The sequence below is a fragment of the Petaurus breviceps genome, unplaced genomic scaffold (genome assembly GCF_028583685.1).
Source record: "Petaurus breviceps papuanus isolate PSGF00001 unplaced genomic scaffold, PetGlider_PUasm1.0 189, whole genome shotgun sequence".
Taxonomy (NCBI): Eukaryota; Metazoa; Chordata; class Mammalia; order Diprotodontia; family Petauridae; genus Petaurus; species Petaurus breviceps.
In genome coordinates, this window is record NW_027185809.1 from 427,547 (window position 1) to 447,655 (window position 20,109).

The 20,109-nt window shown below is 40.1% G+C and overlaps 1 protein-coding gene across 2 annotated transcripts in view; it reads right to left on the reverse strand.

Annotated features, from left to right (window-relative positions):
* The window catches only part of FBXO34 (F-box protein 34), a 54,219-nt gene that overhangs the window by 20,888 nt on the left and 13,222 nt on the right, over window positions 1-20,109 (reverse strand). The window contains exon 2 of one of the 2 annotated variants that reach the window (XM_069091761.1): window positions 13,321-13,383. The exons of the other annotated variant lie outside the window; for it this stretch is intronic. The gene's annotated coding sequence lies outside the window, so the exon portion shown is untranslated. The remainder of the gene's footprint in view (window positions 1-13,320; window positions 13,384-20,109) is intronic. 2 annotated transcript variants of the gene reach the window in all.

The following is a 20,109-nucleotide window of genomic DNA, read 5'->3' on the forward strand; positions in this document are numbered from 1 at the left end:
TTTAGTTTCAACAAAATTCAGACTGAAAACTGCTTAACCTAAAACCATTTCTGGCTCACAATGTTCACGCAATTTTTACAGTATAAGAGGATTTTACAATTTAGAGATACCATAATAACACAATGACATTATGACATTAATTGCATTTCCAAATCATCACATGCAAAAATTATTGATAGAAAATTAGGCTTACCGAGTGCAGAGGCTTTTCTCCTCTCCCCACAATTGCAGAGCCTGGTTGTGGACCCAGGGGTTTGAAAGGAGAGAGGGTCACCTGCATGCCGAGTGTGGACTTCAGGGTACTCAGGGGCCTAAGGCTGTTGCCAGGGGGGCCCTTGATATACCTGCTATGCCTCCGCTCCTCGGGACAGAGTAACTCAAATTCCCTACTACTCTTCCGCCTTCTCATTCCTTATCTGATCTGGTGAGAGGCTTTAACAAAATCTGCTCAAATATTGTAGCTGTTCTAACTTTTACTCTAATAAATTTTATTATGTGTCCACTCCTTCGAAACTTCTTTGAAAGTGATAGCTTTGACTTTTCTAGCAAGGGGAGGGGGAGTGGTGCCTACTCCCTTATCCCAGTTCTAGAGATCCCAAAAACCTCACCTTTCCTATCAAATCATCTTATTCTGACTTATCTTTAGCATCAAATTAGGAGTGACACTTTTCAAAAATGACCAGAATTCATTCAGTTGCCTTTCAGTTGCATTCTGATACACAAAGCTTTCCTCTTAAATGTTGGTCTTTGATCTGAGGGAGAAGATTCCCTCCCTTTCTTATCTCCTTCTCCTCACTCCACTTGGGCAGAATGGAATGAAGAGGAGATTTTCAAACTTTTAAAGATCCTAAAACTTCTGTTCACACATTTCAATAGCAAATAACTTCTACCTATCTTAACTTCCCACCCATGCTCCTTTCTTTGTTACATGCTTAAACATTCTTGCTTTTCCTACACTCTTTAACTGGCATTTACCATGGTATAACTTAAACAAGACAATATTTTGCTTTCAGATAACTCACACACACTCATTCACACACAGACAGAAACAGAAGAGAGAGAAGCTGATAGGAAGATTCAAAAGCTCACAAAGGATTTTCTGAAATCCTTGGCACAAATCACATTCGCTTAGCCCCCAGATAGATGCCAATGGGGGCCAGGTAAGATTTGCTTTGAGATAACCTAGGCACAGATCTCCAAGTGTAGGGGGAAGCTGGCCCATCCTTTCTTCTTGAAGTCTTGAAGACCAAGTTTTTCAGTTGTACAAAAGATATTCCAGAAGTGAGTCGTGGGGTATAGAGTGAGACTGACCCATCCTTTCTCCTGCCCTAAATCTAGAGAGTCCCTGCAGTCTGCTTTCTTCATGGTGTCCCAGAAAAAAAGCCCTGCCTAAAAAATTTAATTTTTAAGCACACGACAAGTGTCCCCGAATGACAGAGCGTCCTCTGTCCAGTGGGTAGTATGTCCCTGACAAGTGTCCACCCCCAGACAGAGCGACAAAGGCAATTAATATAAATAAATGCTATTTGGTCTAGTCCAAGACACTAAAGACTCCCCCATTCTTTGGGTAAATCTACTCAATATATCAGTGATCTCCTGTTGAGTGAAATCCTCAATTATCTCCCTGGACTCTGTTTTGCCTCGGTGGCTCTCCTGCCTTCTTCTTCGTATGGGGAGAGCTTCTACGTTAGGAGACTCCTCATCTAACCTTGTTCCATTCTCCTCACACACATTCTCCTGGAAGCTGTCAGGGCAACTCTGCCCAGCCTGTACAAAAGCTGCATGCACATTTGTTCTGCTAGTTTTTTGCTTCCTTTTAGCTACATGAACAGTAGCTTGCTCCTGGACCACATGAGTCCCTCCAGTTTGGTCTTCTGAGTGCTGTGACACAGAAGAATCCTCAGGCAAACCAGCTGACTCCCTAGCCATCTGAGCTCTTTCCTTCAGCAGCTTATCCCTACTTTTACACATAAGGCGATAACTTGTTAGCAGCACCCAGCCTCTCCTGCACACTCCTGCCAGTTCTTTGCCTGGTTCTATGGGTATTGCTTTCAAACATCTTTCCAAATCTCCAGGTTCTCCCTCTTTTAGCCTTGGTTCCCAGTTTTCACAGGGCCCTGTGCTTTTAGCCCATTCTCTGGCTAGAGAGGAATAAGGCAAATCCTCCCAACCTGGAATAGCCATTTCTCCCTCTAAAGCCCCACTGCTTCCAAATAGAGGCCTGACATTTTGTGATCCCATCCTGGTCGCCAAATGTATCAGCAATGCCATATTCACAATGCAATTCAAATTCGCAATTCAAAGTGGCCCTCAGCAATCCTCTTAGTCTCTCTCTGCCTCCACGAGGGTGCTGCTTCCAAAAAGTTCTTCTACCTCTCTCCAAAATCTACATCACCAGCTCCTCCCAGTTCAGGACTTTCTTTTCACATCAACAAGTCCATCCCACAGGTGGGATTAACAAGCTCTGGGTTTTAACACAATCAATTTGAAAACCAAGCCAATACAGGGGAATCTTTATATTCCATTACTATCACACTGGCCTATATACTAAGAAGTTCCTAAGTCCCCAAAACAATTGGCCTCGTCAACTATATTTAATGTTAAGAATGCAGTGTTAATGGGGGCAGCTAGGGGGCGCAATGAGTAAAGCACTGGCCCGGAGTCAGGAGGCCCCGAGTTTGGTTCTGGCCTCAGACACTTAACACCCACACAAAAAAAAAACTAGCCGTGTAACCTTGGGCAAGTTACTTCACCCCAATTGCCCTCCAAAATGCAAAAAAAAAAAATGCAACATTAATAAACTGCCAGGTTAGCAAACTTCACGTAAATAAAGTGTAATATTAGCAAATATTACTCATTACAACATGGATGCAGATGAGGGGGAAGATCACCTGGTCACTGACTGCTCCTCGGGTTACCCTCTCTCTTAGCCCTGTGAACCCGCCTAAAAATATCAGATAATAGAGAGAGATACAGAAAATCTGATCTCGACTGGGGTATACTCCCTGCTGTATGCTCTAGCCACTGACAATGCATACCCACGGATCTGAAGAGCAAGGGAGGCACATATACTTGCATGCTAGTAATAAACTGCCTGACTTGTGATGCCTTCAGCGCTTATGTTCCTTCTTGGTAATGATGATCTCAAAAATAAAGCCACTTGACTTTTTTTGGTTTTGACCCTGGGTCTCCCTAGCTTGCCTAGGCTAGAAAGTACAAGTCACCAACAGATCTAATCTCACTCTTTTTTTTAATGCTTTATTAACTTCTGATTTACATCATTGATTTCCACCAGATTTTGAGTTACAAATTTTCTTCCCGTTTTTTCCCCTACCCACTGCCCCAAAATAGCAGTCCCAAAGGATATCCCCTCCTCCAATCTCCTCTCTCCCATATTTTCTCCCATACCCCTTTCGACTTTTCCAGTGGGTCTCTATGCCTCAGTGCCTGTATATCTTATTTCCCAATTACATGTAAGATGGTATTAATAATAGTATATACACACATATATACATATATATATTTGATAATATATATTTAAAACTTTGAATTCCAGATTCATTCCCTTCCTCCCTTGTCACGTACCCTTACTGGGAAGGTAAGCAGTTCAGTATAGGTTATACATGTGTGGCTAATACAAAACAATAACATAGTAAATATATTGTAAAAGACTGACTATATTTCCCTCCCTCCTATCCCACCTCCCACTTGTTCTATTCTCTACTTTGATCCCGTCCCTTTTCAAAAGTGGGTGCTTCCAACTTCCCTCCCCCCCAGGCTGCCCTCCCTTCCATCATCCCTTCTCATCCCCTTCCCCCCCTATTCTTCTGGAGGGTGAGATACCCTATTTAGTGTGTATTTCACTCCCTCCTCAAGCCAGATTCAATGGGAATAAGGTTGACCCATTCCTTTTTGCCTTCCTATTCTTCCCCTCCATTGTAACCATTTTCCCTTGCCTCTTCTGTATGAGATAGTTTACCCTCATTCTGTCTCTCCCCATCTCCCTAATCTCACTCTTGATCCAGAAACAAGAAATTTGACCTGCTCTGAGATGGGCTGATTTGTCTTTTCATAGGTAGCCTGGTACCTCTAGCTTCCTTGGGGGGTTCATCATATTGGTACCAAATTTAGTACAAAAATCTGACCCCTTAAGCTCTGAGTTCACAAAATCCATCAGTTTTTCCCATAGCAGGGATTATAGGCATGAGAGCTACCACCAACTTTTTGGGGGTTCAGTTTCCTCATCTATAATATGAGGGGTCTGAACTTGTTCCTCAGTTATCCAGCCAACAAATATTTATTAAGTGTTTACTATGTGCCATGCATTGTACTAAAACCTATAAATACAAATAGAAGAACAAAGACAGTCCCTGCCTTCAAGGAGATTATATTCCAATGGGTAAAGACAACACATGAAAGGGAGATGACCCACAATGGGGCATGGTAGTAAAAGTCCTGTGGAAAAGAGTTAGTACCATACATGAAAAGAACCAGGAGAACATTGTACACAGTAACAGCAATATTGTTTATGTTTAATGAAGAACTTAGCTATTAGCAGCAATACTATGAACCAAGACAATCCCAAAGGGCTAATGATGAAGCATACTATCCCCTTCCAGAGAAAGAAATGATTGTTTGAATAGACTGAAGTATGCTTTTTTTACTTTCATTCTTCTTCTTTTATTCAAATTTCTCATACAAAACGACTAATATGGAAATGCTTTGCAAAATTGCACATGTATAACCTATATCTGATTGCTTACCATCTCAGGGAGGGAAGGGAGGAAAGGATAGAATTTGGAACTCAAAACTTTAAATAAAAATGTTAAAAGAAAAAAGGGAATAATATAATATTAAAAATATATAATATGTAAAAAAAGAAAAAAATAGTGCAGCCTGGAGAGGAATGAAGATATCTTTGGCCCGGGCTACCATCTATCTCCTAACAGACAGGTAATCAATTCAAAATACAAAACGAGAAATTGATTTTTTGACGTGGACAATGGGAGAATCTGTTTTGCTTGACCACACATGATTTGTTACAAATAATTTATTTTTTTCCATTAATTTAGGGATGTGGAAAAATGAAAACAAAAGATGACAGACAAGTTTTCATTTTAGGGGTAGGAACCCTAAGAAAGACAAGAAGGAATCGAGAAATAAACAAAGTAGCTGTGAAAACTACATAGTGAATTTACTGTATATTTTTTTTGTTTGTTTAGGGCAATTGGGGTTAAGTGACTTGCCCAAGGTCACACAACTCGTTTTGTGTTAGGTGTCTGAGGCTGGATTTGAACTTGGGCCCTCCTGACTCCAAGGCTGGTACTCTATTCACTGCGCCACCTAGCTGCCCCATGTGCACAGTTTTGAAAGAGCTATACATGGTAGGTTCATAGTTTCATTCTTTCAAATCTTTCCTGTAGGCAGAAATGTTGGCATTAGTTGTCAGCTGTCCAGTTCATAATAAAAAATTATTTTTTGAAAGGTGCACTGATGAATCACCCATAATGGTAAGATCACAGACTGAGCAAAGTATAACTTTTAAAAACGAACCATCTTTTTGTACTACTATTTCAAAAGGAAGAGTCACTCTGAATTCCAAACAACAAACCTACAAAGCGTTCATAAACTGCTCACATAGCATCTATCTCAATTCAACCCACATTTATTGTATACCTACAATGTGTAAAATGTAACACCAGAGAATATTACAGCATCCAACAAAATAGTTGTCCCTAGTCCTCGAGGAGTTATTATCATCGCTATGTGGGATTAGAGAATCAGGTCTGGAGTCAGAAGGGACCTAAGAAAGCATCTAATCCAACCTTTTCATTTTACAGATGCAGAAACTGAGGCCAAGGAAAGTTAAACTCCTTGCCTTAGGTAGCAATTGAGAAAACTGGGATTTGAATCTATAATCTCCTAATACAAAACCTAGTGTTCTTTCCACTGCATTACAGTGGTAGGATAAAACAGGTATATTTTATTTGGGGATAAAGAAAGCATAAACAAGTGGACAGAGAAAAGAATGATCACAGAAACAAGAAACACCTCCTTTACTAACACCTGAGCTAGGTCTTGAAAACCAAAGATATTCTGGGGACAAAACCAAGGTGTGAATTGGATATGGTATTACTTATGAACATACAGATAAGAACTATGATGCTGGTTTTGGAAAAATGTCAGCAGAAAAGGCGAGGGGAGGTTGGTGGAATGACTCCCAAAGGAACAGAGAGCAAACTCTAACCAAGGCAGGTGGGAGTCTGCTCTGCACTTTAGATTTAGAGAGTTGCTTGGAGCATTTAATGAGAGGTAAGAAAGACCAAGGTCACTCAGCCAGTTATGTGTCAGAAGAGGGCTCAAATACATGTCTTCTTGGCCCTGACATGAGTTCTGTATGCACTACACTATACTGTCTCCCTTTTGGTTGACATATCCAATGCAATAAACAAACCTAAGATAATGTAAAATGGAAATATTCAGGGTTGGAGATGAAGGGCTTATGGTAAGAAAGGCACACTAACATACTATTAGTGTAGCTGTAAAGCGTTCCAACTATGCTGGATAATTCAGAATTGTTTTTTAAAAGTGGCTATAAATTGCCTAGGGCAGTAAAAGGTTAAATTACTTGTCCAGTATGTGTCAAAAGACAGAACTTGCCTTTCAGATACTAGGAATACAAAAACAAAGATGATGTAAAGTTTCTAACCTCAAAGAGCTATTTAGAGAGGGGGATCAGGGAGGGAAGAGATTGTAGATACAAGATATATACACCTTAGAAGTCAGGCTCTGATAAGTGAAATTTAATCTTATTTTGGTGGAATTAGGTCTCCAAGACATTTCTGGTCATCTACACAGTAAAGAATATGAAAGCTGCAGTATGGAATGAGCTGAGACTGGTAAGGAAGAAGACTAAGATGAACAAAGGGAAAGGAAGAAGATCTTAGTAGGGAAAGGACTACCACTTAGTGCCAAGGAGAAAAAGGCCTATTTTTCTTACATGGCACTGAATGTCAAATTCATAAAGATAGCTATTTCTTCTCCTGGTTAGACATTTCCAATTCCTTCAATGAATGGGTCCTCAAATCGCACACATTCAAGGCCCTTTGCCATCCTGTTTGCCTTACAGTTTATCGATGTGCTTCATAAACGATGACATCCAAAACTGAACACAATACTCCAGATATGAACCAAGCAGGGCAAGAATACAAAGCAACTGTGACCTCCATGCTCCTAGAAGCTGTTTCTCTCAATACAGACCGAGCTTTTTTGGCTGTCATAGCACGCTTCTGAAGCATCCTGGATTGCAAAAAGACACCTGAAACTGAATACCGGATGATTATAATGATCAAGTCTGGGCCCAAAGAGATATGAAAATACATCTTTTTTGAAGGATCCTTGGTCTGAATGTGAAACATTGCATTTATTAGAAATGAGTGATGTATTATCTAGTACTCCTGAAATGTTATATTCCCCTTCTTTTCTTTCTATTATAAGAGGTAGTTATATTGGGAAATAAAGGTGACATAAAAACAAAATAAGTTTTTTTTAAGAAGTCAAATTTAGGGGGCGGAGCCAAGATGGCACGACCTTCCCACGGCTCCGGCTTCCACCTTCCCCAATCCATGTAAAAAGGGGACTCTAAACAAACTTTGGAGCTGCAGAACCCACAAAATGACACAGATAAGCTAACCTCCCACTGAGGACAGCCTGGCAGGCAGGCAGGAATCAGCCAGCCCAGCGCTCTGGGAGCCGAGCCCAGCCCCACGCGGAGGATTTAGCCCCAGGGCGGGCCTGACCAGCCTTCGGCCAGAGGGACTCCAGATCAGCAGCAGCTGTGGCCATTTCCAGGTTTCTCAACACATGGATGCGAAGGACAAGGTGAGAGGCCAGTGCAGTCTGGACTTTGGGACCCAGTAAGTGGGAGTGCGTGGCTTTGCCCCTGGGGTGAGAAGCCGCTGAGGCCCCAGCAGCTTCAGCCAGCTTCATACCCCAGCCAGCTAGCACCATGTGGCAGCTTCAGCTCCTGTCCTGCAGAGTGTAGGGGGACCAAGCACCAGTCTGAGGGGTAATCGCTCTTGCTTTAACCTTCTTGGATCTGGATTGCAGTCTAGGGTGGAGGTCCTGGGGTGTGCGTCCAGCTTGCCAGAGCTGGTGGAGGCCTCAGAGAGGGCACCCATCTAATACCTCCGGCAGCTGAGAAAACCCCAGCGTTTGGGACGAAAGCTCCCCTGTCTGTTGGCAGAGTTCTACTGTGACAAAAAGCCCAAAAGTCAAGTGATTGAGGGGCGACAAGACCAGGCAAAGGAAACAAAGCAGACAGAAGATTCCAACATTACACTCCTTTTTGGGGACAAAAAGGAGCAAAGCATGGAACAGGAGGAAGACAGTGAAGTCAGAACTCCTGCACCAAAAGCTTCAAAGGAAAATAAGAGCTGGTTACAGGCCATAGAGGACCCTAAGGAGCAGATTAAGAGAAGTGGAGGAAAAACTGGGACGAGAAATGAGAACAATGCAAGAAAATTATGAAATGAGAGTCAACAGCCTGACTGAGGAAAATAACACCTTAAAAAACAGACTGACTCACTCAAATGGCAAAGGAGGCTCAAAAAGGCAATGAGGAGAAGAATGCCTTAAAAAGTCGAATTTGCCAGATGGAAAAAGAATCTCAAAAGCTCAATGAGGAGAATCATTGCTTCAGAATTAGACTGGAGCAAATGGAAGCTAATGACTTTATGAGAAATCAAGATGCTGTTAAACAGATCCAAACAAATGAAAGAATAGAAGGCAATGTGAAATATCTCATGGGAAAAACCACTGACGTGGAAAAAAGATCCAGGAGAGATAATTTAAAAATTATTGGACTACCTGAAAGCCATGACCAAAGTAAGAACCTAGAAATCATCCTCCAGGAAGTTCTCAAAGAAAACTGCCCTGATGTTTTAGTACCAGAGGGCAAAATAGAGGTTGAAAGAATACACCGATCACCTCCTGAAAAAGATCCCAAAAAGAAAACTCCTAGGAATATTATACAGGTTCCAGAATTCCCAGTTTAAGGAGAGAATGTTACAAGCAACCAGGAAGAAACAATTTGAATATTGTGGAAACACAATCAGGATAACCCAGGATCTGGCAGCTTCTACATTGAGGGATAGAAGGGCTTGGAATGTGATATTCCGGAGGTCAAGGAAGCTGGGATTAAAACCAAGAGTCACCTACCCAGCAAAACTGAGTATCATGTTTCAGGGGGAAATATGGTCATTCAGTGGAATACAGGACTTTCAAGCATTCTTGCTGAAAAAACCAGAGTTGAATAGAAAATCTGACATTCAGATACAAGAAGCAAGAGAAGCATGAGAAGGTAAACAGGGAAAAGAAATCATAAGGAACTTATCAAAGTTGAACTATTAATATTCCTACATGGAAAAACAATAATTGTAACTTATGAAATTTTTCTCAGTAGTTGAAGGGATTAGAAAAATATATATATGTCTTTATATGAGGGTATGCGGGCATATGAATACATATGTTGTGAATGTGTGTATATACGTTCACAGGTATACATAGATAGAGGGCACGGGACCAATTTTACAGGAAGGGATGATACTTAAAAGGTGAAATTAAGAGGTGAGAGGAATATAATGAGAGGAGATGGGGAGAGACAGAATGGGGTAAACTATCTCATACAGAAGAGGCAAGGGAAAATGGTTACAATGGAGGGGAAGAATAGGAAGGCAAAAGGGAATGGGTAAACCTTATTCCTATTGAATCTGGCTTGAGGAGGGAGGGAAATACACACTAAATAGGGGATCTCACCCTCCAGGAGAATGGGGGGGAAGGGGATGAGAGGGGGGATGATGGAAGGGAGGGCAGGCTTGGGGGGAGGGAAGTTGGAAGCACCCACTTTTGAAAAGGGACAGGATCAGGGTGGAGAATAGAGCAAGTGGGAGGTGGGATAGGAGGGAGGGAAATATAGTCAGTCTTTTACAATATATCTAACTATGTTATTGTTTTGCATTAGTCGCACATGTACAACCTATACTGAACGGCTTGTCTCCCCACTGGGGGTGGATGGCGGGGGGGAGGGGAATGAATCTGGAATTGAAAGTTTTAAAATCAAATATTCAAATATATATGTGTGTGTATATATATATATACATATATATATACTATTATTAATACCGTCTTACATGTAATTAAGAAATAAGTTATACAGGCACTGAGGCATAGAGATCCACTGGAAAAGTCGAAACGGGTATGGGAGAGAGCAGATTGGAGGTGGGGATATCCTGTGGGACTGCTGTTTTGGGGGGATGGGTGGGGGAAAAACAGGGAGAAAATTTGTAACTCAAAATCTGGCGGAAACAAATGATGTAAATCAGAAGTTAATAAAGCATTAAAAAAAAAAAAAGAAGTCAAATTTAGATCTTTGGAGCACTCCAATAGAGTGGCATAGTGACTAGAGCACAGGTGGTAGGACTTCTGACTATCTCAGAGACCTACTAGTCATGTAAGCCTGGGCAACTCACAGCCTCTCTGTGCCTCAGTTTCCTCACCTACAAATGAGAATACCATCTACCTACCTCACAGAGTTGTTGTGAGGCTCAAGCAAGTTAACAAATATAAATTGCTTTGCAAATATTACAGTGATAATATTAATGCTAGCTATTTTTTATTACATTGATCCTTTAATTCAGGTCATTTAACAAGCTCTGATCTAATCTAACTGTCTTATTGTTTAAGCTCCATCTGTTGAGCCTTTCCATAAAAACAACATAATACGTTACCAAAAGCTTTGCTGAAATCTAAGTAAATGATCTATAGCAGAAAAAAAGAAATCAGATAAGTCTGGCAAAACTGTTTTCGTGATGCAGGTATGCTGGTGTTTTGATGGATGCCTTCCTTTCAACATGTCCACCCTCTCAATGGCCTATAGTCTGTTCCCTTTTTCGAAAAATGAGAAAAACGTCAATCCTTCAATCTTGTGCCAATTCTCCCTTTTTCAGAACTTTGAAAACATGACTAAAAGCATCTTCGTCACATCTACCAGTTCTTCTAGTAGCAAAGGAGTACTTTATCTGGTCCAGGTAACCTCATCATCAAAGGCAATGAGGTGTTCTCCCACTCTGTGACTTATCTTGGCTACCAACTCCCCAATAGCTATTTTTGTTATTTCCAAGACCTTTAAAGATCATCGTCCCTTTGAGGGGTTCGCTGGGGGGGGGGGGTGTGACTGCAATCAAAATGAGACTTTAGCAGCTCTTCCTGTTTTCTTCATCAGGTATTGCCCCATCAAGCAAAGGTCCTGCCCCTTCATAGCTGCAGCTAATTGCACAATACAGCTAAAAATGACCAAAGCAGCCCTGGTCTTCCTTACCTGATTTCCGACTCATTCTGACCTTTAGTTCTGGTAACAAAACTGTTGTATGTATCTTCTGTTGCCTGGCCTCCTACAACCAGGACCTGTGAATCATTTTTGTTTTACAGTGCCCTATGGCAATAGAGTTAGGCCTATGGACACCTTCACAAGAATGGTGTTTGTAATCAAATGAAGGAACGGCTAAGTTTCAATCAAAAGTTACTAAGAAGAAAGATGTAATTTCTTTCCCCTTCCAAATTCATGTGCCACCTGAAATCTATTCACAGACCTATGAACTGCAGGTGAAGAACTTCTGTTATGCAGAATTGTGTTACACTGAATTGGTATAATATCTCTTCAGTTAATTTCTACTTTTCCTCCTATTGAAATTGCCTCCCTTCAAGTCAATACAATCTCAACCTCGACAGCGTTTTATCTTTCCTCTGGACTGACGTCCTCCACAGAATGTTAGTTACTGGGATCCTACAAATCCTTCCTCTTAACTTTTTTATATCTGCTTTTCCAAATGGAGGTTACATACCAGACTTCTATCACAAACTCTGTGAAAGTGTAGTCGCTTCCCCCAAGGCTCCCCCCAGCAACAGTTCCTCCTCTCCTTACTGAGAATTAGCTACAAAATAAAATTTATACTTGTTAGTTCCTCTACCTTCTAAGGGATAAAATTAAGGGAAGGTAAGAACAGATTAGCTACTCTGCTTTTAGTTGAAGGAGAGCAGATGTCTAGATGAGAGATGAAATAAGAGCACAATATTCCCCTAGCCCACCCCTTTTACCTCTTCTATATCCTATCTATACATATCTTCTATATATCCTATATCAGTAAGGAACACCCAGAGCAGTTAAGAAAGAGCACCAGGCCTGGGGCCAAGTACTACGCTAAGCATTTTACAAATACTATCTCATTTCATCCTCACAACCCTATGAGGTAGGTACTATGGTTAATCTCATTTTACAGTTGAAGAAAATAAAGCAAGCAGAGGGTTAAGTGCCTTGCTTAAAGTCACATAGCTAGTAAATGAGGCCCAATTTTTGCATTCAGGTCTTCCTAACTCCAGGACCAGTGTTCTGTCTACTGTCCCCTCCGTTACTCCTACACCACCTAATGTACTACCACAAGGAAGAGTCTTTTTTGCCAGTAGTGGCAGGTCTTCTAATACAGAAAGGGAAGAGCAAGATCACTAATCACATCCAGTCTTGGGCATCCTGAAATGCAGTACAGTATACATGAATTCAGTACTAAAGATCTTGGCTTTCCATACCATTTTGGTAGTCAGCACTAATCGGATTACAAGTCTTTTGGCAATTTCCTTAATGATTTCTTGGAAGTCTATGTTAGCAGCAGGGTAAACTTCAATTTGTCCTAAAAGCACATATTTTATACAGCCCTTTACATATATCATCTCACACAATCCTTTCAATTCTGAAGTAGATGCTTTTATCATTTGCATTTTATAGGTGAAGAAACTAAGGCTAAGAAGTAAATTAATATAAAGAGCTTTGCAAACTTTAAAGTGCTACATAAATGCTCTAGCTACTAGTAACTAACCTGACCAAGGTCACATAGACAGTTAAGTATTATAACAGAATTTGAGTTCAGAGGTCTTCAGGACTCCAAGTCCAGTGTCCTCTCCACTTAGACCCCAGATACCTGTCAATTAGGTTGGGTTTCCCAACCTTATGTGCCAATATGATGAGGTCAACAGAACAATACTATTGGGGTTTTAAAGAAATATTTTCAACTAAAACTTTATATTATAACAACAATCCCAATTAACACCAATTCCATTTGCTCAAGCATTGGAGCCAAATAATAATGATCACTTTTAAGCAAAACAAACCTCATAGATTGGCTAATAGCTGAAGAAGATTGCCATAATTTTTCTGAGGGATGAAGAAAAGCTAGAGACAGCCTAGATTCTCCTTTTTCTAAAATGTCTCACCATTCTCAGGATGGCCTTGAATTATACTCCTGAAAAAATTCCTCTGCACAGGTTTCACACAGTCTACAAAACAAAATGACAAAGTTTAATTATGGCCTGCCCAAGACTGAACCCAGTTTTGGTCAAATAAGCTAACATTCACTCCAGAAGAGGCCTTCATGGTACTGACCATACTAGACTGTCCTCAAGTCCAAGAGAAAAGTTTGGCAGGCAACTGCTCTGGGTTATGCAAAGACCAAACATATCAGTCTAGTTGTGATTTAAGTCCAGTTATGATTTAACAATTTAATAAAGTTTGACAATTCCAAAGATATCATTTAAATAAATGGTATTTATTTTAAATTTATTTATACATGTATTTATATATATTATTTATTTTACATTTATATTAAAGGTATCATTTAAATACAGTTTAAGCAGCCTATTTTATATTTTAAACTACTTCCAAATATTCCTACTTTCTGCAGAACTTCAGTTTTCAAACTACACATTCTGACAATATTTTCAACTTACCAAAGTCTACTATACTGTCTTTAATTCAATAAATGTTTTAGTGTCTATGTGCCAGGCACTGCCCTAAAAAAAGAGGCAAAAGACAGTCCTTAACCTCAAGGATCTTAAATTCTAATGGGGGAATCAACATGCAAGCAAATATATACAAAGCAAGTTATCTTATCCCATAGGATAAATAGGAAATAATTAAAAGAAGGAAGGCGCTGGAATAAAGTTAGGCGAAAGCAGTCTTTTTTTTTTTTAAAGCATCTCTAGCCTCGTTTCTCATTCCTGAGGCTCTATTGATCTTCCTATTAGCCACTCAGGAAGATGAGTTCCCTGTAAGAGATGGGATTTTAAGTCCTTAAGTAATTATTGTTCAAAATTCATAAATCACAACGTTAAGATCAAGAGGAGCCAATCCTAATGATACAAATGTATCACACATTAAAAGTCTCATTCTTTAAATCAACAGCACTTCTATACAATGATTTCCAAAATCACAGAAGAAAATTATAAACAAAGCAAAAGTCTCATGGATTTAGAACATTACACAAAATTTATTACTGATCCAGTTTTATGCAACTCCAAATCAGTTATAGCAAAAAACATTATTTACCAATAATGGCATTCTATACTGGCTGCATTAAAAAAATCAGTGCAGAATAGTTATACCTTTTGTACTTACAGGTATATAAGATATGGCACCAGCAATTACCATTCACAGCAGAGATCAACTATGCTTTCAATAATTATTGTCCCCATTTAACAAACCCAGTATAAATACAAATTTTAAACTGTTCAATTTTAATAGCTGCTACTTGATTTCAACGACTTTTCCACATTCATAAGAATATAAAAATCTGTGAAACTAAGCTTGAAAATATTACACATTTCAAAACTAATTTCAACTCAGCAGAAAGAAGCGTTTCTGGAGTTCACAGCTTAACTGGTCTGGCAATCTCCTCCCATCTCAATGAGGTCTAAAAGCTTCCTTAAACTTTCACTTTCTACAATCCTGAGTGTTTTCTCTCTCCTGACTTTTTTTTTTAAGTTGGCCTTTACTGGAGATTCAATAGCTTAAAAAAAAAAAAGACCTTGTATTGTCCCTATTTGAATGAAGTCACTCATTCTATTTCCTGCCAATTGAGTGTTTCTTTTTCTTCCTTACACTATTAATTTCTTAACCTTACACTTCATTCTTTCAGATTGCTTTCAGACTTAATTTCCCCTTTTATCCCACTCAATTTTCTTTTGATAACATTTCTCTTATGCATCTCAAATTGATTATAGTAAGCTGCTTTTTAAGAGATCACAGCTGAACTCTTCAGATTTATTTGCAGTTGTTTTTTTTGCCATATAAAACTTTTACAATTTGGTTTCTTGCTTAAGAACCTGCAAATGCACTATACCTTCTAATTTCTTTAAGGTGATTTTGCTTCTAATTTACCAGGCAATTAAATTCTGCCACATTATTGTGAAGCTCAGAATGGTTAGGGTAATAAACCATTCTTAAAATGAAATTTTGCCTTTCCCAACCCCCATTTATTTGCCCTTTCCCTTCTCCTCCGCCCCTGCCAGAAACTCCTTTGCTTAATATAATTTAAACAAGCCTCTTTCTTTTCAACCTGGAGAAGGCAATAGCTGCAAGGCAGTACTAAATTTATCTAAAGAAACTTCAAAACATTTTTCCCCTCTTTTCTCCCCTGGAGAAGAACTTTTAAACTGGCTTCAGTTCTGTGAAGTATGAATCTCCTTACTAAACTAACACAGATTCACAGAAAAAAAACAAGAAACACACAATTCTGTTGCTAGAAACATTCATATCACACATACAAAAAACCACATTGAATGTACTCTTGTACACTAAATGATCCTTTTTTAAAAATTTACCAAATTAATTTTGTCCAAGAATTTGAATATTTCATTTCTCCAGCCCTGGAGTCAGAAAGACCTCAGTTCAAATCCAGCCTCATACACTTAATACTTACTAGCCCTGTGACCTTGGGCAAGTAACCCCAACTGCCATGCCCTCCCCCCTCCAAAAAGCAAAAAAACAAAAAACAAATAAAGCAAAGGCTTATACCTACACACAATAAGGCTTACCAAATACAACATATAAGGCAGCCACCAACAAAGACATGAAAAGACATGCACAAATTCCTCTTACTGTGTCTGATAAACCTGACCTTTCTTCCAAATGATTAGATCCTGTGAACTTAATCAGATAAGTTGCAAGGCTGGGGCAATTATGCTCTGAAAAATGTCTTAGAAAGGCTTTAAAATGTCTTGGGGCGGCTAGGTGGCACAGTGAATAGAGCACCAGCCCTGGAGTCAGAAGGACCTGAGTTCAAATCTAACCTCAGACACTTAACACTTACTAGCCATGTGACATTGGGCAAGTCACTTAACCCCAACTGCCCTGCCTTCCCCCTCAAAAAAATAAAGTCTCTCATCTTATAAAGACATGAAAAAAGTATAGAAGTTTTCAAAGAAAGAATTGGAAGGAGAATACCTTAAAATACGAAATGGCAAACCTTAACCAAGTAACAGACTTCCTGAAAACTAGAATAGAGCAAACAGAAATCAAGGGCTCCATAAAACAGTAAGAAACATTAAAACAAAATAAAGATTGCAAAAATAGGGAAAACTGGGGGGGAAAAAAGTCAAGGAAAGGAAATTAATTATCACTAAACTCCCTGAAAATGTATGTTTAAAAAAAAAAAGCAAGCTGTGACACTATATTTCAAGTAATATAAAATGAAAACTGCCCACATCTACTAGAACTAGACAGAAAAACGAACATCAAAAGAATCCATTGTTCTGCTACTGAAAAAACCACCAAAGGGAAAAGCCCCAGGAATGGCACAGCCAAAATACACAACTCCTATATTAAAGAGAAAATATTACAAAGCATTTAGAAAAAGGAAATTCCAAGGAGCCACAGAGTCAGTATCACACAAGAACTGACAACTTTTACTATAAATGAAGAAGCTCCTAGAACACAGTATTTTCCAAAATGCAAAAGACATACGGCAAGCAATAACTTATCCCGCAAAGCAAAGTATAAACCTACTATAGGGGGAAAAAAGAACCTTTTGAAATACAACAAGAATCCAGAGAAACACAAAAATGTAAAACTGAGCAACTGGAAGTACTTATATGATGTCCCTTTAGACCCTTCGAGTATTAAGAGAGTTAAAAAAGAAAAACAGAAGTCATGGGGGTAGGCTGGTTCTGTTCTGAGGTTTTTAAGAGGGGAAAGAAAAGAACTAGACTGTAAGAAGACACCTTAGAATGCTTCATAAACAAATCGTGGTTTGCGAGCTTAATGGGTTATTATCAAAACATAAGAAATGACAAGAGATGATTTCAGAGAGCCCTGAGTAATATAAAGTTGATATAGGGTGATTTTGCACGGATAACAACAATTTAAAGAAAACTTTAAAATACTCAAGTACTGATTCATGTGGTGACTAATAATGTTTTTAGAAGGTCTACGATGAAGCATGTTACCTATCTCCTAACACAAGAATGGACAGAGAAAAGCATTCATTTTGACATGGCCACTGTGCAAATTCCTCTGCTTAATGCAGCTTATTTGCTACATTCTCCCCACCCCCACCCCCTTTCTCTAATGGAGATAGTGGGTGTAGGGTGTGGTGACTGAAGACTACTCTGGTCTGAGGGCTGCTTTCTACTTCTGGTGTCCACCTGACCCACCTTACTCTCATCTGTGGCTCCAAGAAGCTGTAGCGTGCACAGCAGCGACACTCCAGTAAAACAATTCAGCAGATGGGCTAAACTAGGTTGAGGGTAACTAAGGAGTCTCAAATCTGTCAGTGAGTTAGGGGGTGTCTACTCCAAGCATGTGAAGACTGAGAAGTGGAATGGGTAGAAGAAAATAATTTGTTCCAACACTCATGAAGATAGCTGAAGCAGGTTCTGGGGAGCACTCAAGAGTTAATGTAATTATAATGGGAATTTGAAGATCTTCCCTGCCCCCCTTGATAAGCCTGAGTGAATTTGAGGACGTTTCCCAAAATGAAAATAAACTCTGTCCCCTAATAGGCTGCGTCTGTGGAGGAAGGCTTGTTTGGGGGGTTTTTTGTAATTGAGCAGTAGGTCACAAGGGCTGTGATGTTCTCTGACCCTGGAGAAAGCTATATATACCCTGATGTAAGGTTTTGCTTTGGGGCTCACTGAGAGGGAGAGTGGTGTGATTTGGCCAGATGAGACTCTGGGCAGCTGTTGAGCAAAAATCCAGATACTGGTACTTCTCTCTCTCTGGTAACTCACTAGGTAAGGATGTGATGGTCAGACAGCAGTAAGTCCTGTCTGCTGAACTGTGCTACTGTCTCTGTACTTTTGTCTGCCTGTAACTTCTGTTTGTATTTTCTCTGAAGTTCAGGGTGCTGACTTTTCCCCCTAAACTAGGTAAATGATAAATGTTTGATTAAAGTAACTTGGTTACCCCCTTTTTGAGTAGCTTTTCTTTGGAAAAGCAGATCAAAGAACCTGTGCTTGCAGCCATCCTGGGTGTGCTGGGGTGCTTACTGCTACAGTTAGACATCAAAGATGCAAACATCATTCACTGCCTCTCAAGAAAAAAGTAAGACTGACAAACTTCATGCAACTCTGCCTCACTTAAAATCCAATTTATGCATGTCAAAAGACATCATCCATACCATTTTATCATTTTTACCTACCTCAAAGTCCTGTGGTGACAGGCAAGCGACAAAGCAGTATACAATGGGAGCAGTAGTCACAACCCTGCACACAAGTGAGCCAAGGCTATAGGGTCATCTTCTCACTGAAAGCAGTAGTGGAATTCAGAGGCCCCTTGGGTGTATGAGCAACCTTTTTTTTTTTTTTTAAAGCAATTGGGGTTAAGTAACTTGCTCAAGGTTACAAGGCCATTTATTTCTGGATGTGGTGCTAAGTATCTGTAATGTAATGCCAAGCAAAGGCAACTTCCCAAGGTTCAAAATACCAGCACAGGTGCTCTCCATTTTACTCAGTGACAAATTAAGAACAGAGAAGATCAAAATATGACATCATTCAAAATACAGCATTTACCAAGTGTGATTCAATAATCTCCAAGTACTACCCCACCCCAGAACCTTCCATTCATTCAATCAATTACAAAGTCCCAGTTCTAAATACCATTCCATCCCTAGGCTGTACCTTCATTTAGTCCATCACAAAGCCCCTCTTCTCAAATGGAGATTAGTTTCCAATCATAAGTAAAGTACATTCATTTGTTCAATCACAGAGCACAAAAAGGTCAAAAGTTCCCCACCAACTGAATCTACCCAACAAGTTTAAGCACAGCACTTAATACCCAAATGGAGGTCTTTTCTTTATCTTGACAGAGGCAAGTTCTCAGCAATCTTTGTTCCTGGGGAGACCAAGCTTAGCAAGGCCACAAGATACATTGCCAGTCTCTTCATTAATTCATCCTCTGTCTGCAGAACAGTCCTAGGACCCCTGAAAACATTAGCAAAACCCTCTTCCAGGATTTCTGTAAACATACAACAAGAAAATCCTTCTTCAGGGCTTCTGAACCAACAGAAAGGTTCCAGAACCTCTGCAACAACAGCACTGTCCTTCACCAGTGGACAGTATTCACTCTCTGTCTGCAGGACAGTCTCAGGAGCTCTGAACCAACAGCAAGGTTCCAGTACCTCTGCAACAACAGCACTGTCCTTCACCAGTGAACAAATCTGGCAAAACAACATCAAAACAGACAGACAAAGTACCAGCATAACAGCCATAGCTTGGCAGCTCCGGGGGCAGGTCTCAAAAGTCCAGGGCAATTCAAAGTGGCCCTCAGCAATCCTCTCAGTCTCTCTCTGCCTCCAAAGGTGCTGCTTCCAAAAAGTTCTTCTGCCTCTCTCGTGTCTCTCCAAATTTACGTCACCAGCTCCTCCCAGTCCAGCCCTCTCTTTTCACGGCAACAAGTCCATCCCACAAGTGGGATTAACAAGCTCTGGGTTTTAACACCAAAAACCAAGCCAATACAGGGGGATCTTTATATTCCATTACTATTACAGTATCTGAGCCCGGATTTGATCCCAGGCCATCCCAACTCTGGGGCCCGGTGCTCTTACTCACTGCACCACCTGGCTGCCCCTAAGCAATCGGGGTTAAGTAACTTGCTCAAGGTTACACAGCCATTTATTTCTGGGTGTGTGCTAAGTATTAGAGCCTGCATTCAATCCCAGGTCATCCTGACTCTGGGGCCGGTGCTCTTACTCACTGTGCTACCTGGCTGCCCCCTTAGCAACCTTTTAA